The sequence below is a fragment of the Xiphophorus couchianus genome, chromosome 15, assembly GCF_001444195.1.
Source record: "Xiphophorus couchianus chromosome 15, X_couchianus-1.0, whole genome shotgun sequence".
Lineage (NCBI taxonomy): Eukaryota > Metazoa > Chordata > Actinopteri > Cyprinodontiformes > Poeciliidae > Xiphophorus > Xiphophorus couchianus.
The window spans coordinates 22258410-22273014 of record NC_040242.1 but is presented as its reverse complement, the minus strand read 5'-3'; the positions used below and the strand labels follow the sequence as shown (position 1 = coordinate 22273014).

Sequence of the window (14605 nt, the reverse complement as noted above, 5' to 3'; positions counted from 1 at the left end):
ATTAAATAAATTAGTATATTTGCCTTAATGTTCACATTAGTTTAATCTTTTGGGCCATTTAGTTTCTATTTTCTTGGTCTATAAAAATGTTTTAGTTGGGCGTGCCGTGGTGGTGCGACCCACGTTCAGAGGCAACGTGTGCTTATTTCAATTAAATAAAAACCAAAAAAGAAAAGCTTTTTTGTGTTGTTCACATTTCATTTGAGGTTTAAATTATAAACCCTAAAATAATTACCAAAAGTCTCCACAGGAGTCGACTCCATATGCCTGATGACCAAATTTGCCTCATTCTTCACCTGCATTCAGGGTCATGCAAACTTTTCAGTTTTAGGTCTTTGTGCTCACAGCAAGTCTGTTGTCCTGGATGTGACAAACATCGTCTGTTTTCCTTTCAATATTAGCCTCCATCTTGCCGTCTTTGAAAAGTCCGGACTTGTGGAGTGTTCATGAATTCTCTCTAAGTGGTGGAGCAAACTCTGGGATATTCCTTGTGACATACATTTTTATATGCATTTCCGAAGAGGGTAGAATACATAGAAACACTAGAAACTAAAAATTAGATATCGAATAAATAGAGTCAACAAGGCCAAGCTGACAAGCAAGCATGGCTCAGTTATTTTGGCTAAATGACTCTGTTCATCAGGAACCTTTCTATGGTCCCAGCCTGAAGCGCAGCTGGATAATATCACGTCGGAGCTTTTCTCAGAAATACGATCATTCCCACATCAAAGAACGCTTTCATAGACGACTCCTTCAGATGTGGCTTCCAGCTCAAGTCCTTCTTCAGATGAAAATTTGTTCCCTTAACGAGCCGTGATGTCGTTACGCGGAGCCGGCGTGGCGTCAGACGAACCCGACTCGCGCGCTCACAACTGGAGGTCCGGTCAGCCGCTCGACGTCAGACAGGGACCGCTACAATGCTGCTCTTTGTGTCAGGCTTACAGTGGAGGGGAAAGTCGCTCTCCATCCGTCTCTCTTTCTCTGTCGTTCCTGCTGAGTCATGGTCCGCGCTCAGGCTCAAGAGAAGTTATTGTTACACACGAGTAAATAGTGCGCCGCGGATGAATGCGAGCTGCCACAGAGCTGCTGGAGAGCTACCATCATATGATCATCTCTGACTCTGCAGCAGGGTGACAATTGTTTTGGGCTTTTCAGTATAGTTTAATTTGATTTAGTTGTGACATTCTGCCTAATTGAGTTAGTTTTAATGAGTTTTTAGAGTGGGCTAGCTAGTTTTTATTAGTTATTGTTTAGCTTCAATTTAGTTCTTATTAGTTCTAGTTTTAGTTTTTTCATACCTTGGTAAATTTTTAGTGGCAGAATTTGAAAAGGTCACAGTATTTTATTATAATTATGGATACATCAGTAGGATTAATGAAGACTCAGCAGATGAGACTATTTTCAACAAATGTATTCATCTATTGTCAAACAATAACTGATTGGTTATTGTCTCCCAACTTTTGCTGTTGCCTTTTTTAAGGACCAGCTTCAGTTCCACCAGGAAGATTAATAAGTGTCATAATTTACCAACAGCTGGTGTAAAAAGCTAATATATAGATTCATAAACGACGTACAGTATATTGCATACTTTCAGTATGCTTTAGTTAGCTTTAAAAATGCATGATGTACAGTAGTTCCAGTTAGTTTTAATTTTCCCCCATTAATTACCGTTTTTATTTATTTCAGTTACAAAAATGTTTTCTCAGTTTCAGTTTTTATTTTGTACTTTTTAGTTAACTATAATAACCTTGGTCTGCAGTTCCTTCATTTTCTCCATCTTGCCTCTAAAGTGGCTGCTGATTAAAAGTTACTTGTACAATTACTAAAAACACGCTTGTAGTGTCACAGTGATATCCAGGGAGGAATGAGTGAATGACTTTTGTGATGTAAGCATTTCTTTCATTTTTCTTTTCTCTCAATTCAATTAGCCTTTTGTCTTGCTTCAAAAGCTGACACACATCCTGTTTGCGCGCTCCCTTATCGTCGGCCCTGCACTTCCACCTGCCACAGCTCGGCTTCTTGCTTGATTACGACGTGCTCTACGCGTGCAAAGTCAGTCAGAGCCTTTCGATTGCGGCTTCATTTCCTCTGAAAGGAATCAGAGTTGCTCGTTTGCATCTGGTGCACAGGCAAGCCGAGCTTCCTCTCATACCCTGCCCAACATTTTTCCATTTTTAATCTCCCTTTGCGTTCTTTTTTTTTCTTCTCCTCCCACTTAATCGCTCCAATTCCGTTTTGCTCTCAAGTCCATTTAGCCCGTATTCAGGAGTTCAGCAGTGCACTGGAGCGCCTCGTTCTATATTTAAAAGCTGAATAAATTGAGCAGAAGTCTTTTAATTTGGCTTGAAAGTTTGTACCGCTGCTGAGGCAGAGGAGAGCTAATGCTAGGTTACGGAGACATGTTTCAGCCACATGTTGGAGGCTGGGCTCTGCAAATCTGTGATTACTGCTGATTTTTCTAAGACTTTAGAAAATGAAAAACAGATGGAAAATTAACGGACAGCTCTTAGTGTCTGAAAGGACCTGAAGGAAGAACGTTGACACCTTAATGCACTTAGTGGTCACCATAGTGGACAGCAGTGTTAAACCTTTCTTATTGTAGGTGCTTTACATGTTAGAGATTGATTTGCATTGAAGTATAGGAAGAAAAATTAGATTAAAATCAGCATCACTGGCAGTGTCTCACATTTCTACCTTTTTTCCATCCGTTCTTCAATATTCTGGAGTAAAAACCTACGATCTTTGATTGTAAATAGGCCTGAATCGATTTTTGAAATAACCGTCAAGTAATTTAATAATTTATGAATTGTTAGCGGGAGTGTACAGACTCTAAAAAGGTAATGTGCTGAAATAACAGAGCAGTGATTCATTAATATGCTCTACCCAGAACTCTTTGAGTGAAAGTTTTAACTTCACATGATTCAAATCGTGTATAAAAAAAAAAAATCTTCCAATGAAGCACCTTTTGCTATCCAATTATTAACCAGTTAATCCAAAAAAATAGACTATCTGAGGGCATTTTTTCATAAGAAATATTCTTGAGCATGATGACATGTTTGATTTGAGATGTTCATAACCCTTATAACATTTTCACTCATAATTTATCTCATTATTTAATTTAATTTTTTTTTTATCTGGAGGTTTTTCAGTTAAAATTTCAGCAGATTGACTCAAAACGCTTTTTCAGGCAGTTACCTACTTTCTATGATTCTGCCTCAGATAAACAACTTTATATTTACGTAGTTGTTTAGCCATTTACAAGTTGTTTTTTTCTTTTAATGAGAACACTTAAAACTGCAGTGTTAAAGGCAACATGGTTTGGGGATTTATAAATTCATGTCACCCTAAAACACATTCATCTCTGGGATGCAGAACCTCTCTCCTTCCTGGGTGTGTGATGGCCAGACATTCCCATCGCACTTATATTTGTGTGAAGCTATTTGAACAGATGACTGGATCTGGAAGTTGCTCCTACGAATGAATCAAGCTCAACACTTCTCCTTTTGTATCCATTCTCATTTCCTCTGAAAGTCCCATGATGTCGCGTACAGAATGTTACATTAAAACACATCCACGTTGACCCGACATTTAACTCAGGTGTTTTGGATTAACTTACCAGAAGCTTAGACATTTTACTCAAGAGCTCACTTGTGGTAATTAGCTGCAGCTACAGTTGCTTCTTCTGGGCGTCTGAACTGGACAAAGATATAATTAGATGTTTGAACTGCAGATGAAACGTCTGTCTTAGTTTATAAACTGTAAGTTGATTGGGAGCTTTGTGGGACACATTTCTTTGCTTGCGTTAAGTACATTTTAGCAGACATAAAACATATTTTTTTTTATTGTTAAATGTCACACTGATGAAAATGGAGGAAAAATCCTACAGTGCATATTTATGTTGAAAAAAAACTATAACATAAATTTGACTGGTGTATTTCTCAGGCAAATAATCTACTAGGTGACTCTGTTGAACCTGAACCTGTTCTTCTGGTGGGGTAAAAGGTCAAATAGATGTCATCCATTCACATTCACACCAGCCGCCTGTTTAGTCCGCTCCAATTAAACTCTAGTTTGTTTACCTACAAACTCCGGTTGGTTTTGGGAAGTGTGAATGGTCCATCAAACTCTGATGCGGTTGAACTCTGGTTTTGTTTGAATGCATATATGAACGCCATGCAGACCAGAGACCGCACCAAAACCAGAAAGTGGACTACGGCACAAGGCATTCTGGGTAAATAAATTTGATAGCGGTAGAAATGGCTTATGGTCTTATGCCAAAGAGAAATCTTACAACCGCTAAAGTCTGACACTCCATTTTAGTTTACATTGTGTGAAGAAGGAAGTTGTCTTCTTCAGAGACACTTTTGTGTCATTACCTTCAGTGGTTCTTGGTGCAGCGCCACCACAGGTGAGATTGGCCTGTAAATCTGCAGTACTGATTTGTCCAGATTGTTTGCTTTTACTAAACAGCAAACAATCAGCAACTAGACAGCAAGATGACTGATAACTGAGAGGGATGAGTTCTTCATTTGAATGAGGTCTTATGCAGTGATGGGCAGAACTTTCTTAAGGAAAGCTGTGTGTAGTATATCAAGACGGCAGGGGGAGGAGCTTAATTGTTTTATCATTTCTTCTAAGTTTTTGTGGTTGAGTTGTTGCATTGGTACTACTTGTGCTCTATCTTCCTGGTTTTAGTCACCCAAAGAAGCCATAACTAGCTAATCCAGTTGAGGCTATCTAGTGCAGGCTAGCTGTGCTTTAGAAAAGCAGTGACGGTGGCATTCCTTGAAGTTGAGCACCATGACTTTTAAAACTGCGACTCTTTTAAAACGATGTCCCGTGTTCGCTCCACCCTGGAAGAACAACTCAAGTAAATCTTCCAAAAATAACATTTAGATGACATTCATGCTCATGTTTCTGGAAACTAATAAGCCTAACTCCAATGCAAGTGATGAGAGGTTGAAGCATGTTAAATGTAATAATGCCATGCCCACACATAGCTGCCATAGCTTTCCACTTGACTACAACCCTCAAAGAATCTCAATCAGTCTTCTTGGAAGTGTTTTAAATCATTAACTGCTATGGGGTCAAGCTGTTGATGGGTCAAAGGGCAGTTATGGGTCAGCTGATATCTGGGTTTTAGATTCATAATCCATCTCTCCAGCAGCACATGGTAACCTCCCTGTTCTCTGTGTTTTGCAGTTCTTTCTTGTGTTTGCTCAAACAGGTGGGTTATATTGTACATCTGGCTGTTTCATTACTTATTGATGATATGTTTATGCTGTGGGAGGCGGGCTGATGGCTGCTGTTTGGGTTTGGAGGGGAAAACAACAGTGCTTTATGCGTGCATGTTTATCGCTCAGAGAGATTTCATCCATAATTAACCTGCTGTGAGGTTGTTGGGGGTTTTTTTGCGCCAGTGATTAACAGTGTGAGGGGGAGTGACGAGCACTGCAGTCTGACTGAACAACGCCTGGATGTGACAGACGAGCCAATGTGCTTCCTGTAATCTTATGGATGCATGTTGAGCTGTAGCTTGAGCAGAGCGAGGCTTTAACCGGCGTCTCACCTCTGAAATGAGCCGTGTCTCAGCAGCATGTCGCAGCCGGCTCCCTCTGCAGCGTCCCGCCTCGTGGTCTGTGTGTTCTCAGCTCCTCACTTTGACTGCAGCCTCTTTTCTCTGCATTGCTCAACTCGGATTTAAGATGCAGACGAAGAAAATCATAGCTCAGGATGGCAGTCCCAATGCACTGGTGAATGCCAAGTGACTGAATGCACTTGACTTGAGTATTCAAAGTGGAACTAGCTAATGAATTGATTAGAAAAGACATGACAGTAACATTTTAAGTAGGGATGCACCGATTGATTATCCAGCTGATTTATTTGCCCAGATTTATTTTTTAAATAATAAGAAAAACGATATCAACCAAAATTGGAATCAGCAGGTGAGTTTTTTTTAAAGATCGATGATTGTCAAGAAAACTGCAATCGATGCACCTTCAACTTTAAGAGTACTGAACATTATCTAAGTACAGATTGTTTAAATCTTAACCTTTTTTGCTTGGTTGCAGAAGCTTACTGAACCATCCTCCCTGACCGATTGTACAGACTTGCCTAGATCACACACAGATTCATGGAGGACTGAACACACACTCGTTTTGGTCCCAAGCGGCTCTCATTCCGGGATGACTGTAGAGATCAGAGGAAGTGTGGATTTTAACACACCGATGTGAAACCAAGCTGCTTCTGTTTGGTCAAAAGAATTACCACAGCGGCTCAAAGGTGGTTTAACACAGAGGTGTATTTATGTGCCCAAAAGACAACACAGTGGCAATAAGAGGAGTTAAAGTACTCATTAATATTTGATATGAATATATGATTTTTTTCCCCCCCATTGTAATGTAATGGCTAGGCTACAGAATGCTGAAATGTCATATTAAAGCTTTAGGTTATTGTTTCTTATTATACCCAAACATTTTTCATCAATGTTTTTCACAGACTGCAGAAACTAGTCAAAATGGACCATTTTAATTTATTACATCTGGACTAAAATTGTGTTGAATGAAGTTAGAAATTTTAGAATTTACAAAATCTCTATTTGAAGTAAATGTTGCTCCAGACTTTTTCATTGTGTGTCATTTTGACTCATGGGGTCCAAAGAATCAGATCTTAATCTTTAAAAAAATATATATATATAATATATTCAACGGTATTTCATTTTCATTAATCTTAATTAATATTCCAGCTGAAAAGAGAATCCATCATACGTCAGTCAGATGACTACTGTAGGCTACATGTAACTTTTCTTCTGCAGTGACAAAACACCACTGGCTGTGGTCTCAATAACCTCATATGAATAATGAAAATAAACAATTGCAATTAAATTATGAACAATTCAATTTTACAGATGACTTCTCATGGGGGTGTTGATGTTGATCAGGAGGCAGAATGCAGGTTCTGCTGCCACACTGGGGCCTGGAGTTACAAGCACCACTTCATCCAAAGTTTTGAAATCAGGGAACAATTTTTCAGTTGAAGTGATCAGAGCACTTTCAGAACGAGGCGATTACTGATTCTGCAAGCACTTGCGGGAATCTTATTTTGTGCGATTTAATTACATATGGTCTTTGAAAACAGTTTAAAATGTCTGCACCAAAGCCATTGCCTTCCTACACGATTCTCATCTCCATTCAGTGCAGGAAATTTCTAATAAGCTTCATAACATCTAACTGGTGAATTATAAATATGTCACAGATATTCGTTAGCAATTGCGTGAAATTTCAAACTTCAACAAAGTCCATGCTTCCAGCAAGTTGTTGTTTCTCAATAGTTTATAGCCCAGACCGTCTGTACAAAGCAAAGCATAGAACGAGCTGCTGGTTTTTACCAGATTAGTACAAAGTGATCTGGGGTGTGAATTCTAATCTCTCAAAATGACAAACTTAAGATTTTTTCGTCATCATTTTAAAAAAGTCAGTCAAAGATAGAAAATATTTGGTTAGCGTCACCCCTTATTAGAAGATATAAACATTCATGTGTCTACCAACTTTGGAGTTGACCTGTCCTATTGTACACTCCTCGCAACAACTATCAGAACCACTGCCCCCTAGTGGTGTCTTCTGTCCTCACCCGTCTGTGAAACTCCTGAAGTTTGCAGATGACACCACCGTCACTGGACTGATCCAGGCCTTAGATTACACATATTTGTATGAACTATAAAGATCTCATCATTACATAAAAGCGCTCAACCAAAGGGACAGGGAGGTTATATAACCAAAGACGTTGGGAATTCTGGATTTGAACTCCTGATCCGGAGCAAGGCCTTCCTTTAATCGACTTGCAAATCCCCCCCAGTGTAGTGAGGATTAATCCGCTCCTCAGCAGCCGCTGCTGCTCAGTATTCCACTCAGAGCTGGCCGCCCTCAGGAGCGGGTGATGTGTCAATCAAATCACAGCTGATCTGGGCTCACGGGAGCATGTAATAGCTTCACGCTGCGTCCCAGTTTTAGAGAAAGATATAAAGATGCTGATTATTCTAACACGCCTCTTCCAGCACACAGTCTGCAGGGTTACTGGAAATCCACAGGAGCGCTGCAGCCTGGATGTCTTTCACGTCTAGCTGGTGTTGAAGTGGCCCGACTTGTTCTTCAGAGACTAACCTTGATGTTTAACTGATCAGCCACCCACCAGCCTGCAGACTGAGGTTCATTTCCCAGCAGGGAAGCCTCAGAATCAGCCAGAATCCTCACAAGAGAACAGCTAGTGTTGTAATTTTTGTAGGTCAAAAAAGGGATGGTGACTTCTAGATTTCCTGCGTGTTTCATCGTTTGCTGCATTGGCTCACTGAAGGACCTGAGAGGAAATGAGATGGGGAAACACAGAAAGTGAAAAGAGACGGGAGGAAGCTGTGCAGAGTGTCAGACTGAACATGTGTGTTTTTTCAGTAGTCAAACCATCTCAGAATCTACTTTCCTAGTGTGATTTTCTGTTGTTTGGCGAATTCTCCGTTTTTCTGCATTACATTCTCAATATAAGTTTGGAGTCTGGACCCACTGGATGTCCAGGGGGCAGAGGATTAAAGCTCTTTAAAAAAGAGATGCAAATCAGCACAAAAATGGATAATATCTTCTGATATTAGCTTTTTTTTTTCATGTTTGTAATTATCTGATAAATAAAATTGTTTTGTAGGATTTGCTTATACTGCACATACAGTTCATATTAACCTTAATGACCAATATGGAATTCTTTTTATTAAAGCTGCTATTTCAATAAGGTGCTACAAAATGTCATTTACATTTTAAATATCAACAATTATTGAAATTGTGTCTTTCTGGGAAAAATATGTTCTGCACTTTAATCTTTTTTGTTGGACCATGTTGTGACAAAAATAAAGCTTAAAAAAATCACAACTTTGACACCTTTATGAAAAAGGTGCCACCGAATCAGTCATCTTAGGCCGCAAAAATAGCAAACAATGTAACATCCTGGAAGAACTGAAATAAATATGTAATATTGGTAAATATATTTTATCAGCCAGAGCAGCACTATTAATATCAGATGGCGATCTCAAATTTTCATATGGGCTTCTCTGCTGCTGTTGTCTGACAGACTGGCTACAGAGTTGGTTGAATGCTTGTCTGTCATATTAAAGTTTCAAATGATTGTTTCCATGTAAAAAAAAAAAAAAAGAATCAGTGTTGCTCACATATTATAAAGAAATGTTGCACCAGTGCTTGGTAAGGGTGTATTTTACCAAGAGCTTATTCAGTTATTTGTGACTCACTTTTCCGTCAGATTACAGAAATACAGAAGTTCCAGCTCATCTTGTGACTGAAATGTTTCTCCGTTAATTCTGCCTCCAGGAATTCAGATGACTGCTCCGTTTCTCTGGAACGCTGACTCCATATGAAAAGCTTTGGACTTCTTCTCAAACGCTGGTTTTGGAATGGTTAAACAAACCAAGGTTGTAGCTACCAACCATCTACCACACAGTTCAGAACACCAGATGTCCAATCTGGTTAAAGGTCAGGATGAAAAAAAAACTGTGACTAATGTCATTTAATTGGTTTCTGTTTGCTAGAAACCCCCACCCCAATAAAGTTTGGTCTGCTGATTCAATTTTTTTCCAGGAGAAAAAAAAATTGTTTTTGATAAACGGAATTTTTTTTAACACATAGAAATGACCAGATACTCCACCTTTCATCCATCAAATGTATCTAACCATCATTGAAATTCTTTTAATACAAGGTGCCTTTAGAAACTGAAAATGTTTGGAACCTGCTGGCCCCTCAGCACCTAGAGTCTGGGCTCTGTTCTCTGAGTCCTGCTGTGTTCAGCCATTTGAGCAGCCCACACATCTGAGTGGATCTGCAGCAGGACAGAATGAGACGGCTTGTTGTGGCGTGGACTGCCTTGTGACGGCTCTGAGGATGAAGAACTATAAACCTCAGCCCCCTCCTCTTACCCCCGGCCCCTCCGCAGCTGCTCTGCCTTTATGTTTAACCAGAGGGGTCTGCTTCTGAAAGGAGTCGGCGCAGCGGCCCCTCACCATGTCTGTCCGGACCGACACAGTGAGAACACAGGCGAGAAGCAGACAAATAACAGCGATGCTTTTCTAATGCTAATGAAGACTTCAATCACTGAGGCTAAAAAGCCTCTGTATAAGAACATTAACCAAATGTTCAACTTCAGTGCATGATTGTGAAGTGAGAGGAAATAGATGATGATTATCTTTTTTATTTATTTGTTTTATGAGGCTTTTATATTTTTATTCAGGCCCTCTAATTGCATTTGGGTGTGGACTTTAACTAGGCCATTTTAAAATGCTTCCCACTGGAATGTGAACCTCTGCCAAAGTTTCACAGATTTTCTTCCAGGACTCAGCTGTTCCTAGCTCAGACGAATATCCCTGCTAACCAAAAGCCGCCCCACAGCCTGAAGCTGCCCGTACCATGCTTTGTCAGGGGGGTGAAGTGTTCAGGATTGATGTGTGGTGATAGTTTTCCACCACTAAGAGTTTTTCATAGGCTAGTGTTTTCCACGCTCAGTGCTTCAGTTGAGGTGGTCCATGCTGTGGTAGGTCCCCAGTTGCTCCGTCCTCTCTCCATGTTCAGATGATGGATTGGACAGAACTCTGGGAGATGGGTCAGAGCTTTGGTTGTTGACTTTAAGCTTCTCCACATCTTCCACTCTGACCTGCCTGCTGTGTTCCTTGGGTTTTATGATGCTTTTTGCTCATCAATGATCTCTAAAGGCCCCTACATACTCAGGCATACTTCACCCTGCAGAGGTACTTGAAGCGGACATTCTGTGGTTTCAACAGTCGGGGAACGGTGGTGGGTTCTGCCAAACATATGGGACATGATGGTGACAGCAGTGACATCCTTTTCAACTTTCTTGTGTTGCAACACTAGCCCCCAAGTACCAGCTCCAAATTTTATATGCACCAGTTTTGGCTTGAGGAGGGAAAGAGATTGTCGCCTCATCACACAAGAGAGGAACCGTTGTTGCCTTCCATGTTTCGAGCCCTTAGACTGACTACAAATGTATGCTTAGCCTGGTAAAAAGCAACCCCTTGTTCTGTACTTTGCTTCATACAAAGTGTCTGAACCCCCAGATATTGAGGTACAATTGCTTCCAATCGCTAGCGTTTGGCTATGACGTATGTAAAGCGGCAGTTTGACACTGTGAAGCTGACGAGAAATCCCCCGAGATGTCAACAGTCATTCTCCACTGTGAAAAGTGCAGAGCTGAACGAAGTGGCTGTTAATGTTAATTCAATGTTCATAAGCATGACCATTATGGACTGAACGGCTTTGTTCACTGCCACTGCCTGTAGGCAGACTACAATTCTAAAAATCGGCGTCATCGATCACAACTTCTCCTTCCGTTCGCTGATTGGCCCTGTAAAAAAGTAAATCTGCAATAGAAATCCATGTCAATGGAAGAAAGCCCAGATGGTAAACCGAAGGGAGATGAGAATCGGGTGGAATTGGATAGGAAGGCAATTGTCAAGTTAATGTACGTCACACCTTTCAGATTTTAATTTGTAAAGTCTGGAAAGCCTTCTGATGGCTCTGCTGTGGCGCGTTGCCGCTCTGCAGTCCACATGTCTGATTCTGATATGTGAGAACACTTCACCACCGTCTGGAGAGGAAACTTGTCAAACCAAATTCACACCACCTCATCCTGTTGTCCTCCTTATTTCTGTGTTTTCTCTCTCTCTCTCTCTCTCGTGTCCTCAGTGTGAGTGAGTTCCTCCGGCCTTATGTGCTCATGTGAAAGACCCTCACAAACAAACCAGCAGCAGCAGCAGCAGCAGCTCTCTGTGCAGGTGTCTGCTACTGCATTACAGCAAAGCCTGCTCGTAATCTCGCCTCCATTAATGCTCTGCTCCGGCTAACGGTGAATCTACAGAGGCAGATTAAATTAGATTAGCGACGCTGATCTTTAAAGTCAAATCAGTGGCTAATGACTTTGAGCATATTTGGCAGCAGTGACAGCGCATCTTTTGTAAATAAAGGTCAGCTGGGTGGCAGGCTGTGCAGTTGACCCTGGCCCTTCTGCCATACAATGTCTCCACTGTGCCCACTTAGCTGGCAGCGGCTGAAAACTTTATTTATCTTCTGAACAAAAGTTGCCATGTGTTCACATCATACATTTCTCTTTTTTTGCCGCTTTGTTCCAGGGAGTTTGTGGAAGCAGTCAGGGATCCTGCTGGACTGGAATAATTAACTCAAAGCTTAACTTAAGCTTTTTGGAGAATAATATGTGTACAAGTTACGCTGGAAAACAGATTATATAATAAACATTTGATTCTCATTCTGATTGAAACTATCCAGAACACAGTGGGTCACTTTCACTACATTTTTGAAGCTCAAAATGCGTCAGAACTGCATCACTAAGTGTAGTTTCAGTTTCTTTATCACTCAATAGACTGTGCAAAACACTGAACTTCCTCCAAGAAGTGCGTCCCAGTAAATTTCCCTGATGGTCATGGGTCAGATCAAACTAATGGCAAAAAAATTAAAAGTCCTCTGACCATGTAGAACTACTGTATGTAGCAGCACGACAGAGGGTTGCAACGTTGTACCTGAATGAACCACAAGACCTTTGAAGCGTTGTCGTCTGGACGGGTAGATAGAGGATAGAGGCGAAGGGCAAACCAACCACACTGCAAAAAGATATAGGAGGTTGTTTTAAGTCCATAATTCTTCAATGTTGATCAAAGCATTTTTCTGATGATATAAGTGAAATGGTATGCCAGTGGAACTACGGTACTCTTTATATTAAATAATTATTGGCTTAAAACAAGGTTTTATTTTGCTGAAACGTTACTCGTCAGTTTCTTTTACTTCAAGTGAAAAGATATTTGCACATTTTAAATATCCAAATAAGTAAATAAACCAAAGACAAATAAAACGGACTATGAAGTCTGTAAACGAACATGTTCTTCTAAATACATTCATCATTAGGCTCAGACAGAGAAACAGGCACAGCCTCCAGGTAGGACGTTCATGACAAAAAAGCATAAACTTTAGTATTGTTTTTCAAAATGCTCTCCTCTCTCTCCTCTTCAGTGATAAATAAACTGCTGTCTGGGTGCGCACCATGTTGCACTGATCTTTTTGAATATTGGACGAGGTTTTAACAACCGGTGCATGCTCTGCTGCTACCTGTTGTTTACCAGATGAAATCCGGCAGAATCATTGGTGCTGACATGTTTCCATGTTGGTGGGATTTTTTTTGTGGATGGGATTATTCATCCCAGCTGCTCTAATCTGCCTTCACTGAGCTTCCATGTCTGTCTTCTCCTGTGTAACATGGAAACCCTGTAATCCACCGATACAAGGCTGGAGCAGCAGCTCCGACAGGCCTTGACCTTCCCAAAGCATTCTGGGGCAAAAAGAAATTAGCACGTTCCGTTTTCACAAAGAAGCGATGAGTAGCTGCTACTGGCACACGCGGGATGATTTTTCATATTTTATTGAATGCAGCGATGAATAATTGATCTCCTCTGTGCTCCGCAGGGCCTGTGTGTTTTTTTTTTTGGCGGTGCACAAAGCAATGTGGAGGAAATAAAGATCGTGATACGGCGCATAAACCAGAGGTATGACTCTTAACACACACACAAATACACACCCCATCCAGATGTGATCTGACTGATATGGCGAGCAGCAGCAGACGGTCATGCCGCTCCTTCTGGGGAGAGTCTGTGTTATTTTTTAAAGGGATGTTGGTCAGAGATTGTTGGTCTGTTGCTCCCTCCATACCTGTTGGATGTTAGTGTGTTTGAGGAGGGTGTGCTTCACAAAAGGTTCGTTCCTCTTACTGAAGTGGCTTTCATGAGGTCTCACTCACAGGTCAGCAGATGCGAGCAGCTAAAAGCTCAGGCGTTGTATTCCTTTGTGACCTGGAGCTCCATGCTTTCCCGCTGCCTTTGGTAAAGGTCAGAAAGGTCAACCTGTCCTGCTGCCCGGAGACCTGATGTGAGGTTAGCAGTGAGCAACGCGCTCCATCCCTCCTCTGCCGCAGGCTGTCTGGATTTTATCCTCAGCTCCCGTCCACTCTGACTTCCTCACTAGATAAAAACCAGTCTGAGGAATAAACGGAGGCAGAAAGGAAAATGATCCAAATCTGTTTGAGGGAACGGGGTAGTGTGTTCTCCGAGTGAATGCTCTGGGATTGTGGTTAATGCTCCTTTGGAACATAAAGTGCAGACTTTAATTATTGGAAATCTGTGTGGACATTACAAGCTCCCTCTGATTTGGACATCATTTGAATTCTATTGAGCTACTGTAATTCTACACTGATAACCAGGGGCAGGCAACATGGACTTAAAACTTTATCACAGTATTTTATGGTACTTTTGATAAAAGTCATCATATCTTTCTTCCTGTGTACTCCAGGAAGAAAAACACTCCATTCGTTTTCTTTAGGACACATAAAGTATGATTTGTATCACTTAGCTGCACACAATAACTCCATTTAATCATATCTTCAGACATACAGATATTCATTGCTTCTCCCATTGAACAAACAGTGGAGAAAATAGTAAAACTAACAGTACAGATAGTTTCAGAAGGTTTTAAACCTTATTAACAAT

General features: G+C 40.8%; 1 protein-coding gene across 4 annotated transcripts in view; it reads left to right on the top strand.

The window, feature by feature from the left end:
- The window catches only part of fynb (FYN proto-oncogene, Src family tyrosine kinase b), a 74514-nt gene that overhangs the window by 5512 nt on the left and 54397 nt on the right, over positions 1-14605 (top strand). For 3 of the 4 annotated variants that reach the window (XM_028039978.1, XM_028039982.1, XM_028039981.1), the window contains exon 2: positions 13530-13609. The exons of the other annotated variant lie outside the window; for it this stretch is intronic. The gene's annotated coding sequence lies outside the window, so the exon portion shown is untranslated. The remainder of the gene's footprint in view (positions 1-13529; positions 13610-14605) is intronic. 4 annotated transcript variants of the gene reach the window in all.